This window comes from Mirounga leonina, unplaced genomic scaffold, assembly GCF_011800145.1.
Source record: "Mirounga leonina isolate KUSES-001 unplaced genomic scaffold, KU_Mleo_1.0 Mir_101608, whole genome shotgun sequence".
In the NCBI taxonomy this organism is placed as follows: domain Eukaryota; kingdom Metazoa; phylum Chordata; class Mammalia; order Carnivora; family Phocidae; genus Mirounga; species Mirounga leonina.
The window spans coordinates 5,512,447-5,526,733 of NW_023270163.1; the positions used below are offsets into that span (position 1 = coordinate 5,512,447).

General features: G+C 42.7%; 1 protein-coding gene across 1 annotated transcript in view; it reads left to right on the forward strand.

Moving 5' to 3' along the window:
* Window positions 1-14,287, forward strand: part of AFF2 (AF4/FMR2 family member 2) — a 322,097-nt gene that overhangs the window by 208,532 nt on the left and 99,278 nt on the right. The window lies entirely within an intron of this gene.

A 14,287-nucleotide genomic window follows, 5' to 3' on the forward strand; every position in this document is an offset into this window, starting at 1 on the left:
TAGAGGGACTGGAGCAGTTTTTTTGCGGGGGGGACTGATTACATTTTTATTTGGAATATATTTTATAGTTCTAGAAATGAGATGATAACTACAGGCCAGTATGGGTATCTGCCACTCTCCATATATCTATATTTATAGCTCTCTCTGTTTCTCTATCTAGACAGCTAGTTACCCATCTATCACGAATGCAAGTCTATGAATAAGAGGATAGAAATAGCCTAGTGCTGGGGCAGGTATTCAGAATTGGCACTTTCTTGGGCGCCTGGGTGGCTCAGTTGGTTAAGCGACTGCCTTCGGCTCAGGTCATGATCCTGGAGTCCCAGGATCGAGTCCCGCATCGGGATCCCTGCTGAGCAGGGAGTCAGCTTCTCCCTCTGACCCTCCCCCCTCTCGTGCTCTCTATCTCATTCTCTCTCTCAAATAAATAAATAAAATCTTTAAAAAAAATTAAAAAAAAAAAAGAATTGGCACTTTCTTACTTAAAGCCAAATCATGAAAGAATATATTTTCAATTTTCTACGATGTTTACCTACTGTATGTAAAACATACTTTACTGGCTCTCTGTGGTTCTTAAACTCTTTTCTTCTACCAGAGATGGGTGATTTCCTCTGTGGTGATTCTTTTTTTTTTTTAAGATATATTTGTCTTAGAATGGGTAAGGGGCAAAGGGAGAGGGAGAGAATCCTCAGCAGACTCCCTGCTGAGTATGGAACACAATATGGGGCTTGATCTCAGGACCCTGAGATGGAGCCCAACACGGGGCTCGATCTCAGGACCCTGAGATCATGACCTGAGCCGAAATCAAGAGTCGGACACTTAACTGACTGAGCCACCCAGGCACCCCACTGCGGTGATTCCTTTAATGCTGCTTCTGAATGCATTGTTGTAAGAACTGATCTCCCATTCATACTAATATCAGTAATAACGGAGATAGTAGCATTTATTAAGCACTCACCATCATACTCTTTTCACATGTTATTTAAGTGACCCTCCACAACAACCAAGCAAAGTAGGTATCAGCAGCCTCCTTCTAGAGGTAGACAACAAAGGCCCAGAGAGGTCAATCAGTTGGCCTAGATTTGCACAGCTAGTAAACGCAAGAGCCCAGACTGGACCTCTAGTCCATCCAGCTTCCAAGTCTTTGCTCTTTCCTTTATGTCGTGTCACCTCTTAGGAGATTGGATTTACCAGAGCCCTGAATCTTTAGGCACCTGGGTTGCTTCTGTGTTTGAGAATTAGAAAGCCCACGCTGGTGATGGGTATTAAAGAGGGAACGTTCTGCATGGAGCACTGAGTGTTATACACAAACAATGAGTCATGGAACACTACATCAAAAACTAATGATGTAATGTATGGTGATTAACATAACAATAAAAGAATTTAAAAAAAAAAGAAAGCCCATCCCTTCTGACGCATGGAGGATTGGTATAGTACATAAAAACTGAGATCGGGATGCCACTCACTTGTCAGCAGTGGGCCCTCTCCTGTTTTGAGAATCCTCATCTTTCAGAAATCCAGCTCTGTTTTTGGAGTCAAGGGCAGTGCTCGGATGAGGGCCTTCACCTGTATTCAGCAGGGTCACAGGGTTAGGAAACACAGTGTGTCGGTGAGCCGCAGTGAATTCATTTGCCCCTAGCTGAAGTTTGGAGAGAGATGGCCAAAATGACTCAACATGGCTGGCTTTCCACATCAGTGTGATTGTGCCATGTGCTGTAATTTATAGTGTAAACAAGTTTTCTGCAAAAGCTAAATATATCATGCAACTCATTTAACATGCACAGAAGGAGCCGTTAAATTATTTCAGTCCCATTACTCAAAACGTTCAGAAAATTCCTCTGTATTAGAGCCAGTGCGGGATTGGCTCTGCAGCCAAGTGCATCAACATAAATGTTGAATTCCTGAGGGAAATGCATGTTACTTAGGGAAAATATATGCCTAGACATTGTGGAGCCCCTTCTGAAACAATTCTCATTTTGTTCAAACAATAGGATCAAATTTTCAGTCCTGTTACCCAGCATCTCTGCATTTGTAAGGCTTGCAGGCAGATGTGAATGTCAATAAACTGCTGATGTATTTATGAAGGATTAATACTTTATGAAATGTGGAAGTGGAAACTGAGGTTTTTCATGTCCCTTTCTAATTTTGTCTTTACCTACGTGGAAAGAATCCCTTGTGGAAACCATATGTGGTGCCTCAAAACTGCTTAAATTGGAGTAATTATCAGAACAAATGGTGTCATTGGATGATATTAGTCTGTTTGTGTTCCTTCTGTCTACCCAGTGAATCGACATTAATACAGACTTTTAGAAACACTTAAAACATAGTCATCTGTGATTCCATTTTTACTTTAAGATACATGTTTAAAAATTGATCTAACCTTCCTCCCTACTTAAAACATACCTCTAGATCGATACTTCTTCCTTTATATATTCCTTATCCAGAAAGGATATACCCCTTCTCTACCTAGGTTTTAAAGGGCCTGGGTCAGGAATGGGGATAAAATGTTATCAGGCATATTTTTGGCATTGATTAAGATGATCATATGGTTTTATCATTTTATTTGTTGATGACACGATGTAGCATACTAATAGATTTCTCAAAGCAAGCTGCTAATGCACTCCTAGAATCTGGTAGATTAATATTTTAAGATAGATATGTGGTCCAGTTGCATTTTATGTAGATTTGAATATTCCAGATTTGAAAATGTTGATATGACAATATTAATAAAGACTCTGTACTCAAAAAATTATTCTACTTCTGGTGTGCAAAAGCTATCCATGGCAAAGGTACAGTTCCTTCCTGTAACTTTTGCTTTAACACGAGGACACATTTCTCTAATTTTTCTTGTTTTCAAATAAAATGACATCTGACATGTTTAGGATAATCTAGGCTGAACTGTCTTGAGCCAGTAACCACAATAGATGATAAAAATTGGCTGATTTCTGTGTGCTAGGGACTTGACGTGGGTTCTTTCATTTAATGATTATAGAATCCTAGAAGGTGGTGCTATTATGATCCCTCTTTCACCCAGGCACCCAGAAGTTCAAGGGATTTGGTCCAAGATGACACAGCTACAGCTGGGGAGGGTTTGAACCCGGGCCTGTCTGCAGAGAAGGTTCAGTCCCTACACTGAGCCTATCACTGTGCTCAGGAATCCTATGCAAGTCAGTGGGCTTTACCGAGAGGGAAGATGCTGGTCTCCCAGGACTCTGAATATTGGCTAGTTCCTGCAGATGTGTTTCCTTGGACTTGAGCTATGGCTAGTTTAGCTCACATTCATCACTCTGAGCAGAGAAACAAGTCCATTAGCTGTTGTTATGCTTATGGTAATGATACCACGAGCTTTTGTTAGAACTTAAGTGTGGGCAGCACGTTTGACATGAAACATCAGTAAATGAGAACGTTCAGCCTGGCACCAGAATCTGAAAAGCAGCTCCCGTGAGGAGTCGTTCTCGACTGACTGGGATGTCTGGTGGCAGGAGGGAAACAGCCCTCCCACGGCACCACGACCGTGCAGGTAACCACATTTCCCATCGCCTCCCAGGTTCTGATAAGGCAGAGAACGTTCTGTCCCACCCCCTGCAGAATAGACCCGCGGCCTACACAATCCCTTCATTGAAACCTGGAATGGGCGCCTCAATAACAGAATATCCCACAACTTCCTCTGCCTTCATAGGGCACCTTCTGTTTTGCTGTCGTCTTTTCTGGATCAGGGGAGGTGGCACCATTGGCAAGCCTTCCTTTCTTTCATTATGTGGGTACTAGACTGTCCAAATTCGACAAGTAAATCACTGTATCTTCACCAATTCAATCACTCAGGCTCTAAGTTCAGTAACTTGCCCAAGTCCACAGTCCACACTCGGTAAACCGTTTTAAAACTTCTACCGTAAGCAAAAGTGTGTGTGGGGGGGTTCCTTTTGATGTGACAGAAAGCGCTGAGCATAGAAATCAGGTGGGGTTTTCCTGAAAAATGGAGCAACATTGCCCGTCGATATTTTAGTTGGGCCTAAATTGTCAGGTGTGACCGTTTTGCTGAAACAATCTGAAGTAACACGTGAATTCTTTATGCAGCAGCATAAAGGAAATCCTATCTGCTGTGTCAATTCAGGTAAACAGACCTTCTGGACAGCATTTCTCATGAAATGGGTTTGAGGAAGAGTTTCAAGCACCCCGAGCTAAAGTGCTGTGCTACCAGCAGCTGAGAATTCGTGGTGTCTCAGATCCAAGAATTGGTCCTTGTCCCCACTGAATTTAATTGTAGTGCACTTAACAGCAACTTAATATTTCAGTTGTTTTGAAGAGTTTCCATAGATAGAAATTAATGGACCAGCTCAATAAAGGAGTTCTTTACTTAATCCGTTAATAATTAAGAGCTGATATACAGGGATAAGTAATAAAGTAACCTCTGCGATTGGGGGGTACCTTGGAGGTAACCATAGGGGTTTCTTCTCTCTAATCAGCTCTGGTTACTCTAAGAAGCTGAAGGAAGGCTGAAAGGGCCAACCCCAGAAGGAAGGCTTCATGGCAAGAAGTCAGCGTTTCCTCATCAATTAGGAACGGAGCTCACCACGTGTGTGTCCAAAAAGACAGGTTGAGTGCTAGAGAGAGACACTCCTTCTACCCAGGAGCCGAGGTCCCAGTGCAGTGTCAGAGCCTGGGGAGATCGAAGGGACAGCCACCAATATAGAGAGGTGACTTAGTGTGACAGTGTGTGTGCCTGCTTGGGAGTTTGGTGGAATTCGTGATATTCATTCAGTGGCCTCAGAGTGGCCAAAGAGCCTTGGGATGTCACCATCATCAGCGTCCCAATTCAGTTGATTCTCATTCTGACCTGTCTCTAGAATCTGGTCCCTTCTCTTCTCCATCCTCACTGTCTGTGCCCTGGCCCAGGCCACCACCCTCTGCCACCTGGGCCACTCCACTGGTGGTCTAACCGGTTCCCTTGCTACCTCCTTCTTCCAGTCAGTTTATAGTCTCTGCTCTCAGAGATCTTTACTTCTGACCTTCCATGCTCACCCCACCCCCACCCCCACCTAAAAACTTTGGTTGTCCCCCTCCCCCTTCTTTGGAAAAAGTCTCCCCCGAACCTACCTCCTTAGACCTGCCCCCCCCCCCCCCCCCCCGTTTTCAATAGCACCTACACGTAGTATACTCCAGCCAAACCAAGTGGCCCACTCTTCTGGAAACCTCAAGTCTTTTGGTACCTCTGTGCTCCTTAGGCTGCCCTTTCCTTTCTTACTCCCCCGGCAGTTCATTCTGTCTTCAAGGCATTGCTCAAAGACCACTGCTTCCTTGTAGCTTCACCAGCCTCTCTGTGTAGCATTGAATGAGGACATTGTCATTGTTTGTTTATGAAGCCTTTGTCCTTGCTAAAGGGCAAGCTGATTAGGGGGAGGTATTGTGTCCTACTCTTGGTTCTTTCCCCATGACTATGTTTCAAGCATAGTCATGGCAAGTAATAATGACAGTAGCAGTCATTATTGACTGCTTGCCAACCATTTTACGTACATAATCACATGCAATCCTCATAAGAATCCTTTGAACTAGGTACTGTTTTGGGCTCCATTTTACAGATTAGAACACTGAAGCTCTAAATTCAGTAACTTGCCCAAGTCCACACTCGGTAAGTTTTAGAGCTGGAGTTCAGATTAGCAAAGACCAACTCTACAGCCTGTGCCCTTAAGGGCTGCAGCTGTGTCTCACCCACAACTATCGGGCCCAGTAGATGGTCTTGGGTGAATCCCTATTAATCTACTTGGATGACTCTCTATTACCCAGTATGACTCAAAGTTCGTTCAAGGTGACTTGTATGGTCCTACTGAAGAGTGCAATTTCAAATATCAAGATCCACGCCTGAGATATTTTTTAGGGCAAAAGATTCTCTTTTCTCCTTTGGAATTATCTCAGCATTTGATTTCAGGTCCAGGTGGGTTCACTGGGCTATGGTCTTCTCTGGGGAAATCCACTCTTAGATGTTTTTACACACACACCCCTGAAAAATGATACAGTAGTGTTATGCTGTGTGTAACATGATTGAAAGCTATCTGAATTCTATTAGGCAGTTTGTCATTTGCATGATAACTTGAGTTCCCGCATTGGGAGAAAATTATATAACCCAGAGAAATATACCAAGAAAATGAAAATCAAATTCAAAGTAATGACCATAGAGCAGAAAATTGGTATGGTGCTGAATTTATGTGATCAATTCTAAGGAAGTCCAAGGTTGAAGAGGTGCACTTGGATACAAGTCAATAGTCATATATATCAAGGCTCATGCTATTAGCTTTGGCTTATGTGTGCAGTATAGATATAAATCCATACGTACCCCATGTACATCTAAAAAAAGGATATTTATTCTTTTCTTTTTTCCTACTATTGCCTTTTATGTACTCAGCACTCTGCCCAAACTGACTGGTCAGCATTTCCTGATCTCCGAGAGACATATTATTTCATTCCCATTGCACAGGGGAGTAAACTGAGGTTCGGAGAGGTTACATAACCAAAATTTAGGTTCTCCAACTAAATTCTATGCAATATCCATGGAGCCAGAATTACTCCCAAAAATAAGACTCGAGTAGCTGAGTTGTCTTCGCACTGTGTTCCTCTAATCCCTGGGGCACTCCAGACGTTCCCCCCCCCCCCCAATCCTGGCTGTGACGGAAACAGCACTACCTTAATCTCTTTTTCATTTGGAGTTCCTTGTAAGATTTCACTGGGCAGGGGAAGGATTCTTGAAGAGAGTTTGAAAACCATTGGCTTAAAGCAAGGGGTCCGCAAACTTTTGTATGTAAAGGCTCAGGCAGTAAATATTCCAGGTGTTTTGGGCGGTGTGTTCTCTGTTACAACTACCGAATGCAGCCATCATAACAGCTCAAAACCATAGCCAATATGCAAATGAATGGGCATGGCCATGTTTCAGTACAGCTCTATATGGATAATGAAATTTAAGTTCCATATAATTTTCATATGTCATGAGATATTCTTCTCTTGATTTTGTTTTTCTCAGCTGTTTAAAAAGGTAAACACCATTCTTAACTCAAGGGCAATTTGAGAACTGGGGAAGGGCTGGTTTGGATCGAGGGCCTCAGTTTGCCAACCCCTAGACTATATTGTTCCTAAAGGAACTCCCAGTTCTCTTGCTAAGGAACCAGAATAACTTTACGGGGTGCTCATTTAGGAAACCCTTACAGGCCATCAGTTACAGAAGACACTCCTCTGATCTGCATGCCCATGGCAGGGTGCATGATCTAATTTAGACCCAGGCTCTGGGCCCACTGGGTGGCACTGGGCTAGAGGGCCCCACCTGACAGGTCTTGGGAGATTTATCCCTCTGCAATATAGTCGAGATCTTCAAACTGTTTTTCACCGCCATGGCCCCCAGACTGGGATTTTTCAGGATTCCCAGTGGGCTGGTCATGGAAGCAGACTTTTAAGTTAAAACCTTGAGAAAATTAAATGCAGCTTCTCCCAAGAAAAAAAGCCTGAGCACCCTTACCTCAGGGAAACAGAATGAGTGCTTTGGAAAACTATCATTGCCTCTTCCTCATCGCCTGTCTTGCTTACCAACAAATGATTCAATGCTACAGAGACTACATCGCACTAAGTAGGAAAATATATAATTCCCTGAGTAATTCTAAACCAGTCATGTTTCATTCCTCCCAGCTTACTTTATGAAGAGGAAGTGCCCTTTAAAGAGTCAGTAGGGCTAAGTTATTTTCTAGAAGAGGGCCCACAGTAAGATGGTTCCTAATTTTTGTTTAGAGCCCAAAACCTGAGCGAATCAGCACCCCTTCTGCTTTTTCCTCTTCAGAATCACCTGAGCACCCCCAACCCTGCCACCGCACAATGTAGACAGCAGCACTTGGCTCCCAGTGTGGACTATAGAGAACAAGACTCAAGCTACTACATGGAAGCTCCTAACTGGCAGAACTGTCTAACAATCAAAGCTCCTAAACAATAGAAGGGCGTGGCCTGCTACCCATCAGACAATGGCTTCTGGCCATGTGTTGGGATATTGTAGATATCTCCCCTGGGTGACAAGGTGAAATAGATAACCCTTCTAGGCACTTCCAACTGTAGTAGCCATGGTCTGTTGGAGTGTCGGTCACCAGCATTGCAGCTCTTTCCATGGATACTTGAAAGCTGGACTCCAGCCCGTATCAGGTGGTGCGCCTGACAAAATGTCTGCCCCGAGGGGCGCCATTTTGTAATCACAAAAAGGCACAGTGTAGGTTTGCAACATACACATTCAGGGCTCTGAAGGTTGTTTCTGAACAAGGATTCTGGATCAACTAACGACCTCTGAAGCCATGCCTTTTATACAAAGTTTAGAGCCAGATGTGTATTAGAAACGCCTCCTAAGAGTGGCATACCCAAAGACAGGGTGCTCAAGGTGAGCACAGCTTCCAGTGCGGGCCATCTTTGGCTCATTTCTCTGGATCTGCAGGTCACTCCACAGATAGGAGGAGCAGCATGTCAGGGCCACTCATTTCTTTTTAAACTCTCACTTGGAACTGTCTGTGTGTTTCGTCTTATGATAGGCTTGCAAATCTCCAGGGGATCTTAAGCAATCTGGGAGGATCTCAGGAAACCTGGAACAGCCATGATGAGTTTAGAACATTCTTGAAGAGTAAACAAGCACTGAAACTTTCCAAACTCCTTAAGGATCTCTGAACCATGCCTCATCGGGCATCCAGTGACACTTTGCTATTTGATACCTCTGCCAGTCTTTGGGTCACCAGCAGAGTCTTTTGTGTTATTGTCCCAATCTGTAAAGCACTGTTTCTCAGGTAGTAATAATGACAGCAATAACAATAATGACTGGGATGTCAACAGTAGCTACTTATATTGACTCCTAGGCAATCTGTACAAACTTGCTTTTTCTGATCCTCCCCAAACTCTCCAAAGTAATGTATTATTTTTGCTCATTTTAACATGTGAGAAAATTGAGGTTCAAAGAGTTGGACTAACTAGTTCAAGAGAGCAAACCCAACTAAAGGCTCCATTTCCGTAGAACCTTCTGTAATAATGTTCCAAGCCTTCTGTTTTGTCCTCTTCAGAATCACCTAAGCATTCCACTATGTGAGGTGACAGGGCTTATAGAGAGCGATCTTACAATTTTATGGTTATAACTTGCATAGGGCCTGTCACAGCATCGTGTCCTGGGTTGTCCCAGTGCAAAGAGTCCTCTGAAGTCACCAGGTTCAGCTCGGGATCCAGAGAGTCAGGAACGGAGACGACCCTGGGCTCAGCATTCCTTTCCTTCCCCAGGGCCCTCACGGTCTTCTCTTTGCTCATTCTCTCTCATCTGCCCCAAATTTCGTTGTTTGAGCTTCTATAGGATCATCTCTTCAGGGCAAGGATTTGGTTTTGTTGACACAGTTTTCGGGACCATTTTACTTCTTAATAATATAGAAATTAACATTTCCTTAGTGATTCGGGGTCTTTTCTGGTTCCATACAAAATTTAGGATTGTTTGTTCCAGCACTTTGAAAAATGCCATTGGTATTTTGATTGGGATGGCGTTGAAAGTATAGTTTGCTCTGGGCAGCATAGACTTTTAACAATGTTTATTCTTCCGATCCATAAGCATGGAATATTTTTCCATCTTTTCGTGTCTTCTTCAATTTCCTTCATGAGTGTTCTGTAGTTTCTAGAGTATAGATCCTTTACCTCTTTGGTTAGGTTTATTCCAAGGTATCTTAAGGTTTTTGGTGCTACTGTAAATGGAATCAATTCCCTAATTTCTCTTTCTACAGTTACACTGTAAGTGTATAAGAAAGCCACTGATTTCTGTGCATTGATTTTGTATCCTGCCACATTACTGAATTGCTGGATGAGTTCTAGTAATTTGGGGGTGGAGTCTTTTGGGTTTTCCACATAAAGGATCATGTCATCTGTGAAGAGAGAGAGTTTGACTTCTTTGCCAATTTGAATACCTTTCATTTCTCTCTGTTGTCTGATTGCTGTTGCTAGGATTTCCAGTACTGTGTTGAACGATAGTGGCAAGAGTGGGCATCCTTGACGTGTTCCTGATCTTAAAGGAAAGGCTCTCAGCTTTTCCCCATTGAGGATGATATTTGCTGTGGGTTTTTCAAAGATGGTTTTTATGAACTTGAGGAATGTTCCCTCTATCCCTACACTCTGAAAAGTTTTAATCAGGAAAGGATGCTGTATTTTGTCAAATGCTTTTTCTGCAGCAATTGAGAGGACCATGTGGTTCTTGTCTCTTCTCTTGTTTATGTGTTCTATCACATTGATTGATGCCAAGATGCCCTTCAACAGACAAATGGGTAAAGAAGATGTGGTCCATATATACAATGGAATATTACTCAGCCATCAGAAAGGATGAATACCCAACATTTGCATCAACATGGATGGGACTGGAGGAGATGATGCTAAGTGAAATAAGTCAAGCAGAGAAAGACAATTATCATATGGTTTCACTTATTTGTGGAACATAAGGAATAGCATGGAGGACATTAGGAGAAGGAAGGGAAAAATGAAGGGGGGTGGAAATCGGGGGGGTGGAAATCAGAGGGGGAGATGAACCATGAGAGACTATGGACTCCGGGAAACAAATTGAGGGTTTCAGAGGGGACAGGGGTGGGGGGATGGGTTAGCCCAGTGATGGGTATTAAGGTGGGCACATTCTGCATGGAGCACTGGGTGTTATATGTGAACAATGAATCATGGATCACTACATCAAAACCTAATGATGTACTGTATGGTGACTAACATAACATAATAAAAAGAAAAAAAATAAACTTGCGATCATGTGGGATACTACAGGTCTTAAAATAATAATGCTTACCTCATAGGGATGTAGCAAAGATTAAATGAGCTAAAAACATAAAAAATATATAAATCAGTGCCTGCCTAATAAAGAGTAAATGTGGCACTTTTGTGATGGCAAAATATATCGTATGTGTAAACTTATGTTCTTTTAAGGAAAGTTAGTACATTTCTATGTGAAAGAAGGAAGTGATTTTAAAGAGGTAAATAAATATTGGAAACAAAAAAAATAATATAGAAATTATAAGTCATGGTAAAAATAAATACCAGAGCGTTTTCACGCAAAGACGGGCACCGTGAACTACCAGATCCTGAACAAATATCTAAAGTCACTAAGGAGGCCTACTTTGTTCTGTTTTCATCTAACTGAAAAGCAGAAGAACAATTGTCATTTTTTAAGATTATACACACAGGCATACATGTGAGCATGATTCTCTCACATTGTGGGATACCCAGTGTGTGATGAATTTGTCTATGGAGTTGTGACCTCGTGAAAAGAACTTACCATTTTTCTGCTGAGACTACTTTTACCGCAGTGGGTGTGAACGGTGCTGCTATAATAATTAAATCCAAAATCTTTCATAATCCTCCTCTTTCCCTAGAGTAATGTTCAGTATTAGCTATGGAGGGAAATGCAAACAAGTACATGTATATTCAAGAATAAAGCTTAATAGGTCAGTGAAGGAGCAGAATGAAACACCTCCAGAGATAACGAAGGGTGGTTTGCCTTCCTAGTTACTTCTCGACTTGTGTTTACCAGGACTTGAATATATGCATCAGATTGGCCTTTATTAATAACCAAATCCATACCAAGCTTGTAGCACAGGGTGGGGGGGGCAGTGTTTAATGTCAGTCACTATGGAAATTGGTTACCTATTTCCAAAATTGTACATTGGAAGGCCTTTCATTTCCGTGTTAGAATCACATAGAATTGGTTGAAGAGTAAAATAACTGTTGAGTTTGAGTCTATGAATTCTGGCCCTGGATGTGCCAGTTCTCCCTGAAGAAGAGTAGCCTGAAGTCCACAAGCCCATTTCTGGGTTCAGCTTTGAGACTTTGTGAGACATTGCCTCAGTCACCATGGGGCACCGTGAAGCTTACCTTCAGATTGTTCAGCAAATGAAGATGAGAACAAAGTCTCACGAAGACTTTGCTTGTGATTACTTGCTAGGGCTGTTAATGGTGTACATTGTTTCTAACTGTGATGACATATTTCCAAACCTACAATATCCTGCATTCATTTTGTGCTTTCATAAAGCATTTCACCTGCTTTAGTTGATATTATGTTCACCACCACCACCACCCCGTGAGAGTTTAATTATTATCCCATTTAACAGAGGAGGGACACAGATGAGGTTCAGAGATAGTAAATGACTTTCCCAAGATATCAGAGTTTGTGATTAGCCAGCAATTGAATCCAAATATCTTGACTCCATGTCAATATGTTTTGTGGGTTTTTTGTTGTTGCTGTTGATTTTACTTAATATGCCATCCTTTTATAAATTACACCTTCTAGGAAGACATTATATACTCTCGAGTTCTGGCTGGAGATGGTCTGAGTTCCATGTTTGCCTCCATGATTTCCTAGCTGTGTGATCATGAGTAAGTTCCTTGCCTCTCTAAGCCTCAGTGTTTCAGTCAGGAAGATGGGGCTAATGATAGCCCCTCCTTCATAGGGTCCAAATTACAAGCTTCTGGTCAAATACTTAGCACTTTCCATGACACATAAATGGATCTTCTGAATGGAAGGAATTGTTGATAATTTTTTTGCCCAACACTTCTATGGAAATTAACACATACACATTGACTACCTGTATTGAGATACACACACACACACACACACACACAAGGAAAATGAAACCTTCTATGCCCAGCATGGATAGTTTAAAAATATTTGAGTTCTGTAGCTTATGAGAATGATACAGTCTTCATTTGCCACAATGTGTTGTGAAGAATTATTTGTTCACAGTCATCGGCCTCCAACTGCAAAAGAAATGGGAAGATACATTTTGTCTTATACTCAGAGATCTTCAAAACATCCATTCGTCTCATGAAGGATAGTCATAAATCCTGCAAGTTTAGTTTATCTGAAACCAACTCTAACAGCTGTCCTTCCCACCAATCATTCTTCGTATCAGTCTTTGGTTTTCAGACCTCAGGGAACATATCCCGGTCTTATGTTGCTGAGCATGAAAGTGGGGGAGCTGTGCCTTCTTCGGAGACTTAAGAGTGGATACCCACGCTGACCTGAACCTCTTTCTAACATTTGGACATAACCTCTAAAACAATGTATTCCCTTGTTTATCAAATTAGAAATTGCCTTTTGCCTTCCAACCTCCCTTCTAGAAAAAACACCCAGGTGGAAATTAGGAGATGGGAGTTTTAGGACTGGCTCTAGCTAGCTGTGTGATCTGGAGCAAAGCACTTGGCTTCTCTGAACCTTTCTTTCCTTGTCTGCAAAACAAGGGTAGCGGACTGTATCATTTCTGGGAAGACAAGTGAATAAATTGCAACCGCAGCCCACGCAGGAATGAGGGACTGGTGTGGGGACACTTCGGTGGAAAAGACAATGCCGTGATCCAGCTGGAGCTGGGGGTGGGGCAGAAGGAAAAGGTGTTCTTTTAGAGGTGGGGGTTCTTTCTCGAAAGCTTTTGTGGAGGAGGTGGGATCTGGCTGAGCTATGGAGGCAAAATAGGATTTTCAGAGTTGAAGAAGGAAAGTCTAGCGTGGGAGCTGAGCCTGATTTGTTGGAGTCTGGAAGCAAGAAAGAGCAAAGCATGCTCAGGAAAAGATCATCCGTCCAGGGAGGCTGGGACCACCCCCATTTGAAGGCTGGGAATGAGGTCTAAAGTTGTATTTAATACATAGAAATATTCACACCAATATGAAGGCCTTTTGAAGGCTGTGTGTACCTGGAATTTTAAGATAATAAGTCACTCTTCCTGCTGTGGCTCGAGTTTGGGGATAGAGCGGGCGGCGCCGTAGAAAAAAGAGGCTCTGTGTGCCCCATAAACAATTTTGAAAGTGCTAGTTCATCGCCAAATTTCAGACCACTCGTATTTTTCAGGTACCTTGCCTTAGGAGAGAAAGATTTCTCATCCACATCAGGGGCTTACATCTCTAGGATCAAATTTTACAGGAAGCGATCAGTCATATATCAAAAGGTTAATGACTAGCCATTTCTCGCCCAGCTATTTTGTGGCCAGACAGCCCTCTGCACCGTGGCGGTGGAAGGTCACTGGGCCCTTTGCCTCTGTGGTCCAGACAGCCCCAGCAGGCTACGACAACAGCCTCTAGAGCTTGGGGCCGTTACCCTGCCCCAATTCTTTCATGGGAGACTCAGAGCATCTTTTCCTGTAGAGATCCAGTGTCACGTTCCACTCCACAGTGATTGATCCGTACATTTATTACACTTTCAGTAGTAAAAATATATAGACTCCAGTCATCTCTGGAGATGCTGAAATAGTCCTTTTTTCCCCTTGATTTAGGGGAA